At 38.5% G+C, this 17505-nt stretch overlaps 1 protein-coding gene across 1 annotated transcript in view; it reads left to right on the top strand.

Moving 5' to 3' along the window:
* The window catches only part of LOC106085854 (unconventional myosin ID), a 111102-nt gene that overhangs the window by 5110 nt on the left and 88487 nt on the right, over positions 1–17505 (top strand). The gene's annotated exons all lie outside the window — the stretch shown is intronic.

The following is a 17505-nucleotide window of genomic DNA, read 5'->3' as shown; positions in this document are numbered from 1 at the left end:
GTAATATTTATGTAAACATTAACACCGATATTCACAAAATGTAATGTCCATTTGAGATTGGTTTATTTGAATATTTTCCCTTATAGAACTGTCAAATAAAACTATTTTAAGGCTTCATAAAGTTTTGTGAAGAAAGCCGGAAATATGTACATTTAAAATATAGGAAAAAAGAAGAAAAATTGGTGTTACTACTTCGTGGCAAACAAAGAGTCTTGCACTGGTAACTTTGTTTGTTTTTTTTTTCTATCAGTACTAAAATAAAACAGCAAACATAAATAATAAATATATGTTACTAATACCACGTTTGCATTCCTCAATTTCCTCTAATATCCTCACTATTTTAACATAACGTTTTTCACAAGGAATTATTAATTTGGCATTTATAATTAAATAAATTATATTTTATGGAGAGTTAAAAAATTACACTTTTATTTTTCTAGATATTTTGTGTATAGAAGCGGGGCATATGTTTGGCCCATTCTCACTTCTTCTCGCAATTTATGTGAGTGAAAAGGAACACAATATAATCCTGATCAATGCACAATTAATACTATTAAATAACAATTTAATTCTTACAATTGATAATATGTTGAACGTCTGCGAATTTCTATGTCATAAATTATTGAAGCATAATGCCTTGCTTGAACAGTTTTTTATAAGTCAATATCATATATAATCGGTCAAATATAGGTCAATATTTTTCTTTGTAGATCTGGCCATAGGGATTGTTTTATTCGGCATAATATATCTGAGGCACCCTGGTAATATTCACCCCCCCCATTTCTGAATGAGGTCAAATTGGTAGAGTGGAAAATAATGCCCGTAATAGTATATTAATGATTGTGGTTTTCGGCAATAAATTGCCCTCCAACTTCAAATCATGAATAAGTATCGTTGGTTACATCTTCTTGCATGGAACGATTTTCCCGAAATTCCCAGTCAGGATAATGGTATTATAATACCCCAATATGGGGTTTATTATTTACTCTTATTGTGTGATTTTTCCATATAGAAATTTCATATGCCTATTAAGGCTTCTGGGGGCTGATTGCCGGCCTCCGGGCATTCATAATATTTATTAGAAAAATGTTACAAAATGTTAAAGATATTAACAAAACAAGCTTACTACACCACTAACAAAACTTTGTCTCAGACGGTGCAAAAATATATATATTGTTGTGAGAAATCCGTTATGTTTCCGAGTGTCAAAACTCTGAGCATGGTTAAATAAAGAAGGTTGGCTCACTTGCCCAGCTGATGGAATTGTCCAATTCCAGAGTTGTATCCAAAACCCACTAGAACGTCAACTGCTTGGTTTGGAGTTTAAAATTTATTTCTCACTTTGTTCCTTTCTTCACATTTTAATTGTTTTAATTTATAATGTACTCATTTATAATCATAAATCTTTTGATCTTGTGGCTGCTACAAATGATAATGCAAATAAAAACTAGAATGTCAATTAGGAAGTGTCCAGAAATTTGAGCCAGGTTGTGGCAGTTGCCCAACAACAAAATATTGAGTGCACTATCTGTCAAAATCAGTGATTAGTGCAACGCTGATTTTGTGTATTTTACTAGTTCGTGCCATTTTTCGTTGTTTGTGTGTTTCGTGGTTCTTAACTTTAATACTCACACACAACCAAAACTTGTTGACAGGTAGTGCACTCGCGAGAAAAAATTGTACTCAGCTGTTTACGGTACAATACCTGGTAATTATGTCATGGCCACAGGGTTGTATAGTTGATTTCATTGTTGTTAGGCAAGTGAGCCAACCTTTTTAATTCAACCATGATTCAGAGATGGAGAAAAGGAGAGCGCGTGAGCAGGAGTGAAACTAACTCTCTGAAAAGAGAATGAGAATAACGCCAACGAATCGAAGTCTCACATCTATGTATGTTTGTAGGCTAGGGTAATGACTTTTTACAACCTCATATCCTTGTATCATATTTCGATGAGTTTTTATTTAAGAGTAGAAAAAATCATAAATTTAAGGTGATTCGATCAAAGAACCTAACGCACAAAATGATTTTAAAATTTTTGTTTCGTCATTGTGGGCAATTTTTGAAGTGTCATGTTAAATTTTGCCATTGTTGCACACATAGGGCGATACGAATGAAACTAACTCATGAAAAGCACTTTTCAATAGCACGGTTATTTTTCGATTAGAGCGGTGATCTAATCATTCTGACAAAAATATAAAGAAATCAGCTGTTGTCAGTTGAATGACAGCAAGCCAAAATTAAATTTGTTTGCACAACTTTGTGATTTAAACAGCTTTCTCACAACTTTAACAATTTGTAGCCGTAAAAAAATCAGCTTTTGCTCACATTTATAAAAAAACATACTAGTGTGCTAGCAAAAATGATGAATCGTATGTAAATTGACCAATTTAACACACATAATGAAATACCAATGTTACATAAAAAGTGATATGTCATAAGACAAAAGGAGAGGATGAATTTTAGTGGGTAGTTGTCCTTGTTGTGGCAGGAGTTATATAAGTCTTATATATAACTTTGGTCGCACACTCAAAGCACAGGTTACTCCGGGCAATGTTGAATAAGTAGATTTATAGTTTTTTCCAGTATGTCTTCAAGTATTTGAGAGCTGGTGGCAAGTCATTCAGAACTACAGATAGTTACATAGTTCAAAATCGTAGGCGCGAAACAATTGACTAAAACAATGGTCAGCCCATGAGTAAGAAATGAATGAACAGATTTTATGCAACCTGTTCCGGGTTTCAGGCAATAAAATAAAAGCAAGAAGAGCTAGAATGGCACGAGATTTACAGCGTATATTTCCAGCAGATGTTTGGAATCTGGTTAAACTTTACAATAGAGAATTCACTCCTCCCAGCAGGGACGTAAGACACGAGTGAGGTGGAAGAGAAACTTCATGTCGCCTCTTCAGCCGCCTGTTTCCTTTATCAGAGTTTTACCTTTTCTGAAGGCTGCTTTCAATTCAACATAATTACAAATCAATTCCTGCACAAAGATGTACGCGATAACTTTAGTGTGTGGTGACCTTTCCCTCGAACATTTGCTGCAGTCGAACTACAACACCTGTCTTTTTGCCGGTATTCACGCCCACGGTTGATCTCATCTAACACATTCTGGAGTCCTTCTTCGATAGTTTGCCGTCCTTTAATTTGAGCGCAGTCAACTTAATTTCTTTGGATTCATTCTTGAGGTCTACGGCCTGATATTCACCGCTCTCAAGGTGTTTGCCGTCAAAGTGCATGCTCCACTTCTTCAGTTAAAGCGTGCTTACCAAGTACTGTTTCACCCGAGCAGCTTGCTTGTGTAAAGCCTTGTGGCTTCCTGACTGGCATGGGGTTGGGATTTCAATGCCCACAGCGAAAAAAAGCAGTTTCGAGTTTGTAACAAGGCGTTTTGCAATGCCTGTTGGATTATGCTGAGTTGGTAAATTTGGAAACAGTCGCTTCCATTGCCCTCTTTCGCTTGGATGTTATTGGCACCAACAGGTTTCCCGCTGGAATAGCCAACGCGGCCTTTACTCTCAACTTGTAGTTTGTAAAGGGTGATTTTTTTGAGGTTAGGATTTTCATGCATTAGTATTTGACAGATCACGTGGGATTTCAGACATGGTGTCAAAGAGAAAGATGCTCAGTATGCTTTGACATTTCATCATGAATAGACTTACTAACGAGCAACGCTTGCAAATCATTGAATTTTATTACCAAAATCAGTGTTCGGTTCGAAATGTGTTCATTCACCGTTCAGCGATGAGGCTCATTTCTGGTTGAATGGCTACGTAAATAAGCAAAATTGCCGCATTTGGAGTGAAGAGCAACCAGAAGCCGTTCAAGAACTGCCCATGCATCCCGAAAAATGCACTGTTTGGTGTGGTTTGTACGCTGGTGGAATCATTGGACCGTATTTTTTCAAAGATGCTGTTGGACGCAACGTTACGGTGAATGAACACATTTCGAACCGAACACTGATTTTGGTAATAAAATTCAATGATTTGCAAGCGTTGCTCGTTAGTAAGTCTATTCATGATGAAATGTCAAAGCATACTGAGCATCTTTCTCTTTGACACCATGTCTGAAATCCCACGCGATCTGTCAAATACTAATGCATGAAAATCCTAACCTCAAAAAAATCACCCTTTATAAGTTCTCATCTTCTTTGCAAATTCAATCGCCTTGATTATGTCAAACCATTCCTTGGTTATGTCAAACCATTCCTTCAATTAATCAAAGTTTTGTTTTGTAATGTAGAGCTCGTTGTCTTTCAGAATTTTTTAAAGTTTTGCACGCCTTGTTCACATATATGCGGGAAGTTCAATGTTTTGCTCAATAGGGACTTAACCTTTACAGCAATTAGATCGATCCTCTCTCCGTTCTTTGGTAGTGGACTTAAGAAATTTGAAGCTTTCAATGACATGGTTTTTAGACTCCGTTTATTTACTGATCCATCAACAATTGCCACGTTGCAACTTCTTGATGGTGCTTGTAACTGGGCTAGGTTCTTTGTCCAGGTTTTCCTGTTCTTCTGCGTGTTAAAAATGCTCTTATTAAATGACATGTTGTATTGTATTCAATAATCCGAACGGAAATTTCTTGCCGTTATTCAGGTTTGTCTGAACTTGTGGAATGACACAAATCGATCAATGAACACCTTTCTATACTACGTATTTTCAATATTTTACGGTGGCTATATACTTGAGTAAGGACGTGTACTTTGCAAATTTTTCAAAACTTCCAAATTAATGACGTCCAAAATGTGGTTTCTTTATCAAAATCATCCCCAACAGGTAGCCAACGGAAAAACATACATAAGTAAAATATGCACTTTCCTCTTTCTCTTTAAATTGAATTAAAACCGAGTCGCTATAATAAAAAACCAAAAGGGCAATTCAGCGTAAGTTTATGAGAGCTAATAACTTTCCTACAACAATCATAAAAATTACATAACCATTTGTTTCTCACAAATTTTCTTTAAATCTGAGAATCATAAAAAAGACGTAAACGGGTTTTTCAAAGATGATTCTGAATAATTGTTTATAAAAACAAAGTATGCAAACCGATTTTTACGATCAGTATCTCATTTTGTTCAAATGTTGTTTGGTTTCCAGTGGAAGTTATAAGACAGAAACATTTTTCCCTTATGGATTTGTATGATTAAAAAAAAAGAAAAAATTTAAATTTTTTCACAAAAATATAATTTCAAAGTGGCCTTTTTAATATTTAAATGGAATAAATGTTATTTTAATCATAAACTGGCAAAAGTTCATTCATTCGTGCAACAAGAAATACTTTTTGAGAAAAAAAGTCAAAAAGTTATCACCCTAATGTCGGCCCCACATTGTAGAGGCATTGTGTTCGTGTTGAAGTTGTAGAATGTTAATGATGGTGAAAAGTATCATTTCCAATAAGAAGACATAAGCAAGAGGCCAAGGGCTTAATTCTCGCATCCAATATCGAGCGAGTTCTTTTTCGAAGACTAATAATTCCGTAAATAAAAATTGGATGATGGCTTACGAACGTAATTTGTCAAAAAGTTATCGAGTTCGAGGAAGAAAAAATCGATCCACCGAACATATTTTGTCATCCAAAAGGTAAACAAAGCAAATGGTGGTTGTTTAGAAAATGTATTACAAGTAAAAACTTAAATAAAACACGTTTTAAACAATATGCCTGGTTTTTGAACGATATGTGACTGTTTTTACACAATAAATTGTTGTTTTATGTGAAAGAGGACAATAAAATATCTGGCGTACGTAGCCTCTATCACAGTCAATGATGTTTCTCCAATGATTTTTTCGGGCAGGCACTAGGAACAATTTATAATTGGATAAAGTTAGTTTTTTCTTGAAATAATAAAATACTACATTAAATTTAGTTTGGTCATGTTTGTAGGCAATTTAATAATTAACTTTAGCTTAAGCGTAAAGTTAATGTTTGTTAAAATTAAGGAACCAAATATGAAAATATATTATTATTATTGGTTTAATTTGTAAAATAAGTATTTTTCTTGAAAATAGACAATCATTATTTACGACTAGTACATTTCTGCGGGCTAAAACTCGCACATTTCAATTCGAATTTTTGAATCGAATTAATCGATAACAGATGCAATAATCTAAAAAAGGCAAAACCCGATTGTTGTTGCTGATCTAGCAGTGTGTTGTACACTGAGGCGGCCGATGAAAGAGTTTCAATCCGGTACGTATAACCGGATGCAATGGGATTGAAACTCGATTGTAATAAGTCGATTGCGGATGGGGGAATCACGCCCCAGTTTACATTTTGTGGATTATAAGTGTCACTAGAATTTCGAGTACAGGGATTTGCTACTTTACATATTAATGGACCTTTGTGGGCCGTATTCAGATTGGAAATATTAAGTGTATCATTGAATTAAACTAACTCGAGCAATAATTTAAGGTATTTACGAGCTTAAAAATTCTAATCAAAGTACCAATGTATGTTATCCTATATAGTCGTGTATTTATGACCCTATCTGGGTAGCTATGTTTAAATATGAGACAATATGGCCCATATGCAAGCACCAAAGACCTACATCAATATGAAGTATCTCTACAAAATTTTATTTTTAACGACACACAGTGGGCTGGGAAAAACTTAGTGGAAATAAGTGTGCCATTCGTGAACGGACAATAATATGTTCACAAAATTGTATATAGTTTAGCCGAGGTGTTATCGACACTGTGCGCACCAGAAGGCCCGAGAGCGCTTTGATGGGCCTTCAAAGGTGGTCACTTCGGCCCTACAAAATTCTGTTCAGCCTGCTTAAAGCGCATTTATGGTCAGATTTTTCGAAATTTTTTATTTTTTGGAAAGTGCTCAAAAACACTACGGGATATCTTTTATAGTGTGCAAGAAATTTGACCGAATTCGAATTTGAAATTTTAGCAGAAGCTAGTCTCTTATTTTGTCGTTTGTAAAGACATTTTTTAACCTTAAATTAAGTTTTTATAATTTGTGCTAACCCTAGGATGAGGAGGATGGGGTTCATAATGGATACGACAATTTTTCTTCTTTTTTCGAAGCTTATGGGATCATTAAATAAATAAATAATAAAAAAAAATTATATATATATATATATTTTTTTTTTTTGTGGATGTGGCTATCTATCCTCGTCCTCGACCGTCTATAAGGCTGAACATTTCATTTCAAGCATACATACATGCTATAGTTAAATGAGACCCAATTTCTATCAAATTCATCATACGGGCCAAATTTTGTGGTGATGGGAGGACAAATGACCATATAACTGCAATATTAGCTAAAATCGGGAGCTACATAATACATGCGCATGCAAATTCTCTAGAAGTGGTCGATGAGAGCTATATCTAAATCTAAACCGATTTCTGTAAAATTCTTCAGTAATCTCGAGAGTCATAAGAATATTATGCGTCCCGAATATCGTGCATCAGTTGACAAATGTCCAAATTATTACAATAATAGTCCAAACTGGATAAATATATATACACAGAAAAACATAAAATCGTGATTAAATTAAGAAATTGGTATTTTCAATTACAATTTTTGCTGAAATTGGTCCTATAAACAAATTTGTGTTATTAATAAACAGTTATGTTCAAATACATGTTTAATTGACTTTATTAAAATAAAAAATATATATTTTCACCACAAATAAGCCATTTCTTACTACAGTCGATTGACTGCGGATACAAAATGAAAAGTATTGAATTACAAAATTTTGTCTTTTTATTAAAAACAAAAAACCAATTAGTATTATAAGAGAAGAGGCTACAACTATATGGATCCTTTTGGTATGTAGATGGCAAAAAAATCCAAGTAAAATTTTTCAACCCTGATTGCCTTTTGTTTTATTGTTGTCTTTGTTAAAGGAAATTAATGGGCACGACCAAAGTTTACAAGAAGTTGACATATCAGCAAAGGGATCAGGATCAGCGCCGTCTATGTAAAATGTATAATGAGGAAAATATTTGTATATTGAAAAAAAAAAAAAAAAAAAAAAATCTTAAACATTCTAAACCACATGAAGAAATGCTGTTAGTAAAGAGTGATTTTTTAAGAGCTATAGGAAAGTTTTTCAAAATTAAAAAAACAAATAAAATTCAGAAAAATGGATGAAATCTTTATTTGAATTGATAGCACGGTCCATATTTTTTAATATTTCATGCAAATGTTGACCGTGACTACGCTACAAATGGTCCATCCGCTAAGTCCAATTTTGGCACATTCTTTTCAACATATCGGCCGTAGCTCACGGATAAATACTTCAATGTTGTCTAAAGGCATCTTGTTGAAACTACTTGTCATGCAAGTTTATCTCTTGCATTTGTGGCAAAAAAGGTTGGATATCATCTCACGATAGCGCTCACCATTCACAGTTACGTTACGATTCACATAGTCTTTGAAGAAGTACGGTCCAACAATGCCACCAACCCATAAATCGCACCAAACTGAGACTTTTTCAGGATGCATTCCCTTTAGTTAGTGGTGTTTCTGTCAATTAATTTTAGGATGTCTAATTTTTATGTGGATAATTAAATATTCCAACACAATATTACATAAACAAACTCCTCATTTTATTTTTACGTTGTTTTCCATCTTCGCAGGTATTTAATTCTTCCAATTATAATTTTATATCGTGGATTTTTCTGTTTTGGACTCAAATTCACACTTTAAATTTATATTATAAAAACTTTGAAATTTTTCACATTATAAAATTTTAGATCTTTTATTAGCCCTTTAAAGACGTGTTTTCTTGAATTACATCCGGGACGCACGTTTATGCTATTAAATAACAATTTTAATTCATGCAGTTAATTTTTTTTTTAAAAATACGTCATTTTTACAAATCACTTGCCATGATTCAGTGCAAAATTGAATTTCAATGAAAAAAATTATCAAAGCAATTAGACTCTATACATTGATTGGTAAAATGTAAGTCAATATTTTTCTGTGTAAATCTGTGTAAATCTGAACCAATTTTAGCATGGTCTGCCTCTAGGCCTCAGGAGCATCTGTGCCAAATTTCAAGAAAATCGTATTTAAAATGCGATCTATACTTTAATGTTATAAATTGATACAACCGCCATTTTGTTGAGAACTAGTCTACCAGCGTGCCCGCGAAAAATTATGTAAGCGATATAAAACTCCGTTATATAGCAAATATTGAAATTATTATTTTTCATTTTCCAAAATTGCTTTAGAAGACGCCCCCCAATACATAATTTTAATACCCAATCATGAATATATCAAAAGTTATTCAATAAAAACCGTCTCCTGTAAAATTTGGATTTTGCCGCTTACATAATTTTTGCGGATAGGGCACGATATGATCTCTGCATCACTTCCTCAATAGTGGACCATATTGGACAATGCAGTTATCTGCGATCGAGTTAGGTCAAAAATAATACAAATTAATTAATTAAATAATTTTCGCCTAATTTACGGTTGGAAACTTAAGACATGCTTTATGTGATTCAAAATTTCTAGTTCCAAAAACTACAAAAATTGTAATGTTAGGCCTGATATTCGATGATCTAAATTTGCATAAATTTTATCCTTTGATAAATCATGTTTGTTCGTAAGGCGTCATCAAAAAATTCCAAAATGTGTCATGGCAAAAAAGTCGGTTTAAATCGATCAAATTATTTTAAAATTATAGACTACATAATGGTCGCAAAGTGATTTCACACATAAAAAATGGTGACTATTTACTTTCAACAGTTTGCAGGTAGTTAGAAGTTGATTCATGAATTTTCATTTTCTTTTGCCTATTTTAAATTATTTAATATTTTATTTTGTTTTTTGTTTTTCCGGCGCATTTAAATTTCAATTTCCAGAATCAACACTGCATATTTGTGTTGTCATCCTTGCTTTGATCCACTACTGCCAACTCCAAACATATCAGACAGATTTTCATCTGCCTGTGCTTTATGTAACGACCGCAACATAACTAACTGGTCATAATACTTTGACTTGTGCTGTACAGATGGCACGTCCAATTGTAATTTATAAGCGAAAAGTTTTCTCTTCCTGTTGCTTAACATAATTACAAATTTCAATTGCCACTGGCTTTACTATTGTATTGAATGAGCGTTTTGTTTAGATGCAAATTTTGTAGTGCGCAATAGTCATCAAAAAATACGTGTCTCTATTTGTTCACTTCCAGCTGTGATGAAAATCCCAACGGAAATTCTTGAAGACATTTAAACCGTGGAGGTCACCATAGCGCAGAGGTTAGCATGTCCACCTATGACTCTGAACGCCTGGATTCGAATCCTGGCGAGAACATCAGCAAATATATTCAGCAGTTTCTTTCTTAAAACACGTTTTGCAGTCTGTCACATATTCCAGATGAGAATTCCCGATTCTTTGGATGATGATGGATTTTGCCTTTGCATCCTTCCTCTGCAGCTCATCTTTTTTAGCTTCATTAGTTTCTTGAGATATTAGCAAACCAAAATCCTTCAGAATAACATCCATTAAGCTATGCTCATTAAAAATAGTCTCCAAACGAAATTTCCAACTGTTGAAATTCCGAACCTCAAACAGTTGCACAGAGAATATTTCTTCAGCCATATCTGGGCCCACAACCAGATGAAATTCAGCAAAAAGTTATTAAAGTTTATGACAAAAAGGAGTTTCATTGAAGAAAGTTTGAAAAAGGCTGGCATGAATTAGAAAATAATTTTTCTTTGAATACATACAATATTCAAAGCATTTGTGGTGAAAAAAGTGTCCATAAACAATAATATCAGTGTGTATATTGGCAGGAAGTTACTTATCATTGAGCATAAATTTGAATCGGACAGCACTAATTGATATGTGAGAAGTCTGTCCCTGCTTTTAATGGAATGGTCATAGGCAAATTTGCTACAAAAATACTTACCTAGCTGTCGATGACTCCACTACCTGAATACGATCGACATTCAAATAAAAACGTACGTTGTTAAAATAATAATGGTTAATGTTTTCATTATATCCAAGACTAGAGGTGACGTTAGTAATAAGTTGAAATTCGGGACCAATTTTAGATTAAAATTTAATTACCCAAACTTTTCTTGGTTTCCCTTTTCCCTTAAAAAAATTTGTTGGCATCACTTCATGCCGCCTTTAGCATGATGTCCGGTTATGACCTCTTATCGAACGCCAGCAACTCCCACGTCATCCTTCGGCCGATGACAAGCCAGAGCGCCCTTGCAGTCCGGCAGTCCATCCACCGAGTCCCATCTCGCCTCCGACGCCGCCTTGGCCATACCCTCCAATACCGATGTCTGGTCTGCCAGGCGCAGACAAACCGCTCCTGGCGCATTTGTCCCCTCTCTCATTTCCTGGAATCCCCTCATGTCCAGGAATCCATTTCAGCGTCGCATCGTACATCTGGAGCCTACCCAGGGACTCCAAAAAATCCACCACGAATCTCGACCTCACCATCATCGACCCCAAGGCTTTGAGCGCAGCCATACTGTCCACATAAATCCTGAGTTTTGAGGGCGGTAAATCCCTTATCAGAATTTCTCTTGCGGCTATTGTAATGGCACAGACCTCTGCCTGATCGACCGTACTCATGTCCGACGGTCTCAGAGATATTAAGTGTGTCAGTGTAAATTCCCAGTACAGTCCCTGACTCCATCTTGGAGTCATCGGTATAGATCGTGGTCTCATATTCCTCAAGTACAGCATTCGCTCTCCATTCATCCCTCCCAGGAAAACGAATCGCCAATACCCTTATCCCTCACCCAGTCGGCAGTGGTGCCAGGTAGTCGGAGATCCTCCTCAGTCTATCCTCCGTATCCATAACACCCAGAATTGAAATGTGGCCGCAAAAAACCTTCCCTCAGCCTAAGCGCGACCTTGGCGGCGCAGTTCCGAATTTAGGCCATATTGGGCTGCATATCCAGCATCGCTTCCAGGCCTACCTGCCGTGTGGATCACAGTGCAGACGTGTCTCTGGACCTTCCCGAACCGAGTCCTCTTCTCTACGGCCATCCCTATACCAGTGCTCCATAGGTCAGAACTGGTCTCACGATGGCCGTATACATCCAATAAATCATCTTGGGGATTCCCCCTACTTCCTACCGATCATCCTCCTGCAGGAGTAAAAAGCGCACATTGCCTTATGGCTTCTTTCCTCTATGTTCCTCTTCCAGGGCAGTTTCGAAACGAGGACTATACCAAGGCACTTCGCATCCTTTGACAGCCATCCAAGGACGGGAGTCTGACATCCGGTATCTTATATCTACCCGTGAAGATCACCAGCTCCGTCTTCGCTGGGTTGGTTTTCAACCCATTTCTGGTAGCCCATCGCGACAACTTCCTCATTGAACCTTCCATGATCTCGCTGATCGTCGACAGAAACCTGCCTCGGACCAGCAGCATGACGTCGTCCCTATAAGCGATTTCACCTTCAGGTCAATTAGTCTTTCCATTGCTTTCAGCAAAAACGATGACATACTAATAGGCCTATAATCCTTCTTAATTCTGTGGTTTATTCTTCCCGCCTTGGGGATAAAGACCACCTTTACCTCACTCCATGCCCTTGGTATTTAGGACCATGTCGGGCTCGCATGGAAAATCCGCTCAAGGCAGGGCAGAGTGACTCCAAGGGACTTCTGCAGCAGTACCGGGACAATTTCGTCAGGTTCGGCCGACTTAAATGGCCAGAAAGAGCAGACTGCACTCACTATCTTTTCCTCGTCAACGATGTTCCTGATGAGGTCGTCCGTTAAGGTCACTATGTAGGTATTGCGATATCTTGATCGCCGACCTTTTTCTAGCCACCTGTGAAATGCGCCTTCATCCAAAATTCCACCCTCTCCTCGCCACTCTGTGTAAGTCCCGTCCTCGCTCCTCAGGGAGCTAGGCGTGATGGTATCTTTCGAAAGCACTTTGCGCAACCTAGATGCCTCGCTAGTGCTTTCCACTTCCCCACAGAATTTCTCCCTGGAACTCCTCTTCGCTTTCCTCGTCCGCTTTTTGAACTTGCCAAGGGCGTCGCGATATTCATCCCAGCCCAGTGTTCTTTCTATTGGCCTTATTAAAAAGCCTTCTACTCTCCCTCCTAAGCACATTCAGCTCCAGCAACCACCATGACTGTCTGGTTTTAAGTGCCGTTACTCGTTCGGGACATGCCTTCAAAATGGCCTCGTTCAGGCATCCCGTGACAAGATCTACTGCGGCCTTTAGTTACATTCCGTCCTCCTCTATGGGGCCCCAATTTCTGCATCTGTTCCCTGAACTTGTCCCAGTCGGTCATTCTCGGGTTCCTCTCAAGCTCGACCTGAAAACTGGGTGAAAACGTTCCAGTCCAAAGCCTTCGTCGAGTCACTATTCGTCACAAGTGTTATATCTATAACCTGCTCCCTGATCCAGTTGTAGAAAGTAGGAGCATTGCCCCTATTCCATACAACTATGCCCGTGGACAAAATGTAATCAAACAGTGACTCACCTCTTCCGTTGGAATCCGTGCTACCCTGTGTGGTGTGTCCCCTTCTCTCACCAACCGACCAGAGCCCGGGTGAAAGCGTTCCATTCCAAAACCTTCACCGAGTCACTATTCGAGTGTTATATCTATAACCTGCTCCCTGATCCAGTTGTAGAAAGTAGGAGCATTGCCCCCATTTGCATGCAACTAGGCCCGTAGACAAAATGTAATCAAAAAATTACTCACCTCTTCCGTTGGTATCCGTGCTACCCCAGAAACTGTGGTGTGCCCCCTTCTCGAACCAATCGACCAGGGCCCGGGCTGTGTCTGTGGGGCGTTGTCCACGTTGTTATCTCCTAACCACGGGCAGGACCATTCTTACCTGGTTTAAGTCGAACTTGACCTTTCCTAGCGAATACTTCAGGAGTGACAAGGATTCTGAACCAATCCTAATTCAGAGATCCTTGGCATTACCTTCATCCCTCACTCGTGCCCTTACAATTGTCCAGTTCTCCACTAGAAGACGCTTATTCTGGCCTTGAAGCAGCCTGAGTATAGCTTCGTCGTCCAATACAGAAGGGGCGCAATGTCGTCCAGCGGGGCATATGATCAATCGGGACCAACTCTATCTTCATGCCAGGCCAAAGAGGGTCAAGGCCACTGATGCAGGTCGAAAGAAAATGCAAACCTTTCTGATTATCGCATCCGATGACCTTGACGCCCTTCTGCCACTTGGCGCCATCGAATACACCGAAGGAGTCATCCTCGCCTTTCCCAATGGCTTCCGATAAAGCTCGGAGAATCTTTTCTTCGACTAACAACCATCTTTCAGTAGAAAGCCGGCCTTCAGGATTGCTCCGGTCCGAGTGCTGATGACAAACTGGTCAATTTCTTAGCCCTTTTGCCATCAGGCGCCTGCGCATCGATAGATCGCTGCCGCTTCTTCTCTGGATTGGACCTGTCATTTGATTGAGGTTCCCTTGCCGGGAGTGCATCCTCCTGACCAACCTTCCTGGCTCTAGCGGCAGGATCAACGAAAGGCCTTGGCTTAACAGTTATGCCCTTTTCAGAACTTGTTGTTTTGCGCGCGGTGCTTCCACTGGCAGTCTCGGTCTTGTCTGTAGCGTATGTGACATTTCCAGATGTAGTGTTTGCGTCGGTGTCAGTTACAGTATCGTCCGATGTATCAGTGAGCCGCATACGTTCTACGACAGTAGTGTTCATCATAGACTCGTACTTCCTGACGTGCAACCTATGCTTGCGCATCAAACTCTTGTCGCGTATCGTCAGAGTGGATGGATCTAGATCCTCCATATTCCTCAGTTATCGTATCGAGTGTTTGTAGCCTTAATGCCGTTTCTGCTCGTCCGTTTTCTGTACATTCCTCCTGCGAGGTACCCGCCGCTCCACCAGGAGTTGAGGTTCCAGCTGCTATCGGGTCTGAGGAGACCATCTGGACGTCCAATCGCTCTAACTCTCGAGAGTCCATCGCAGGGGGACAAGTCAAAGTTATCTTGTCAGACCAGTGTATTGTGTGTAAAGTATAGGCATGGTGTCTGCTGTGTGCTTGTTTGTTGTGTGTAACATGAGTTTGAAATCTGCAGATATTACGGCCCTGCTGGTGGTTGAATCCGAAGTCATTGCATTAACCCAGAAAACCATGGCGCCCTAGGGCATTACGATTTCTCAAGTGAATGCACCGACCCTAGATTTAACCCCTAAGCCCCCGCACCGAGACAAAATTGTTACCCCGCGCGGGGGTTTAGCGGTGGCACTCTGGTCATATTTACGCGCTATTTCTATCCATTCGTAGTTTTGGTGTTGCGTAATCAAATGCCCTCGAACTTCTAATCATGAATAATCATCGTATTGCCCGTTGGTTATATCAACTTGCATGGACCGATTTTCCCGAAATTCCCAGTCAGGGTGAAGGTATTACAATACCCCAATATGGAGTTTATTATAGACTCCTATTGTATGTTTTGATACAGAAATTTACATACACCTAATAAGGCTTCGGGGGCTGATTGCCGGCCTCTTTATTAGAACAAGTAAAAGCGTGCTAAGTTCGGCCGGGCTGAATATATATATATATATATATATATACTTTTCAAGTGGTCATATGTGTTCAGGTTAGAGACCGATTTGGACAGTACTTAGCACAGTTGTTGGAAATCGTAATATAACACTATGTTCAAAATTTTACAAAAACCAAATCAGACAAAAACTGCGGCTTATAAGAGATCAAGAACAAATCGGGAGATCAATGCATATGGGTGCTATATAAAGTTATAGAATAAAATTGTAGCCATTGAGTGGAACGGACGTGTTTTTATTTCGCTTCTCAAAGAAAAAAAATGTATATATCCGTATCTCGGAATAAATTTTAAAGCCTTCGGAGTAGGCTAGAAATTGGCGGTTTGCATTAACATCGAGGGGGCGTATAATAATGTGCGGACCGACACAATTATCCAAGTACCAGTTAGACCAGTACCGGGTGGACCGGGTCCTTAGAGACTGGATAAACCATATGCTAAGGAACAGGTGGATAAATTGCGGGTCCCATGACATATACATAAGGGAGAAAGTGGTACAGGGGGGCATTTTATCGCCACTCCCTTGGGTGACCACCATAAATAACCTATTACTGATGCTGACTGAGGAGGGATTTGAACCCATCCGCTTTGCAGACGATGTTATAATACTTCTTAGGGGTAAGGATCTGAACCAGCAATGCAGAAGGGCCGAAAGGCACTTGCATATGTCATATGACTGGGCTAGACCCAAGGGTCTCAATGTTAACCCAGGAAGACAGAAATATTGATATTTGTCGCAACACGTTTCCTCAATAAAACGATTGATATATGACAAGGTCAAATACTTAGGAGTGATCTTGGATGGCAAAACTTAATTGGAAGTGTCACATTCAGGAGGGTACTGAGAAGGCTAATAGATGTCGGGCATTATATAGACGGGCCGTAGGCTCCAAATGGGGCCCGAGGATAGTCCACTGGCTCTACAGAAGCGTGATTAGACCAATACTTCCTTACGCCTCAGTAATTTGGTGGACTGCGATGGAGAAAAAGTGGAACGTTAGGATATTACAACAAGTTCAGAGAACATGTTGTCTTGCCATAGGCGGGGCGATGATATCCGACCTATTGACATGCAGATTAAGAGTGAGACAGCCACTGCGGCTATGAGACTTAAGGCGATGGGAGAATGGATTGAGGATGGGAGCAGTTTTTACCATCGCGGTAGAATCGAGGATACGATAGGAAACCTGGAAGGATTTAAGTGTAATTTTTAAATTGTGTTAACTCTAATAAGAGATCTGTGAAGTACAATATTGGCATTTTTTAACAAAAAACTGGGAAACCCCTTCGAGTTCTCAAAACGCAAAGGTGAGACCCCTAACTCTTTAACATATTTTCATTTCCCGAATTAATAACTAATTGCATGCAAAAAAGTTTTTGCGCCATCCAAGGATTGAGGTCTCTACGGACATTTTACTAAAAAATGCCAATTTTGCAAACATCTTTCCACAGTGTTGGGATTTTGGGTGTTTTCATCAAGAAATGTGGCCAAAATTTGTACTCATTTTTTTTTAAAAAGATATTCATCTATAAATTTGTGAAAAATTGGAACAATATCTTTAGTAGTTTTGGTTTTATGATATTTTCAATTTGAATTTTATTTTTCACAAAACGGATATCTCTATCCGTTCCAAAATGGCAGATATATTTCCGCTTATTTTTTTTTCCATCCCTCATTTTTGTCTCAATGTGTAGGTAAATAAACAGAATTGTCGATTTTGGACTGAAAATCAGTCAGAAGCTTTGCAAGAGCTACCAATGCATCCTGAAAAAGTCACAGTTTGGTGCGGTTTTGGGAGTTGGGGGAGATGAGATAACATACATCTTTTTTTGCCCAAAATGCAAGAGCTTGACTTGCATTACATGTGGTTTCAAGAAGACGATGCCACTTGCCAAATAGCACTCGTAACAATGGACTTTTTGAGAGGCGAGTTCGGTCAATTGGCCGCGTAGATCGTGCGATTTAACACCTTTAGACTATTTTTTGTGGGGCTA

This window comes from Stomoxys calcitrans, chromosome 3, assembly GCF_963082655.1.
Source record: "Stomoxys calcitrans chromosome 3, idStoCalc2.1, whole genome shotgun sequence".
Taxonomy (NCBI): domain Eukaryota; kingdom Metazoa; phylum Arthropoda; class Insecta; order Diptera; family Muscidae; genus Stomoxys; species Stomoxys calcitrans.
This window is presented reverse-complemented; position numbering and strand designations above follow the sequence as displayed.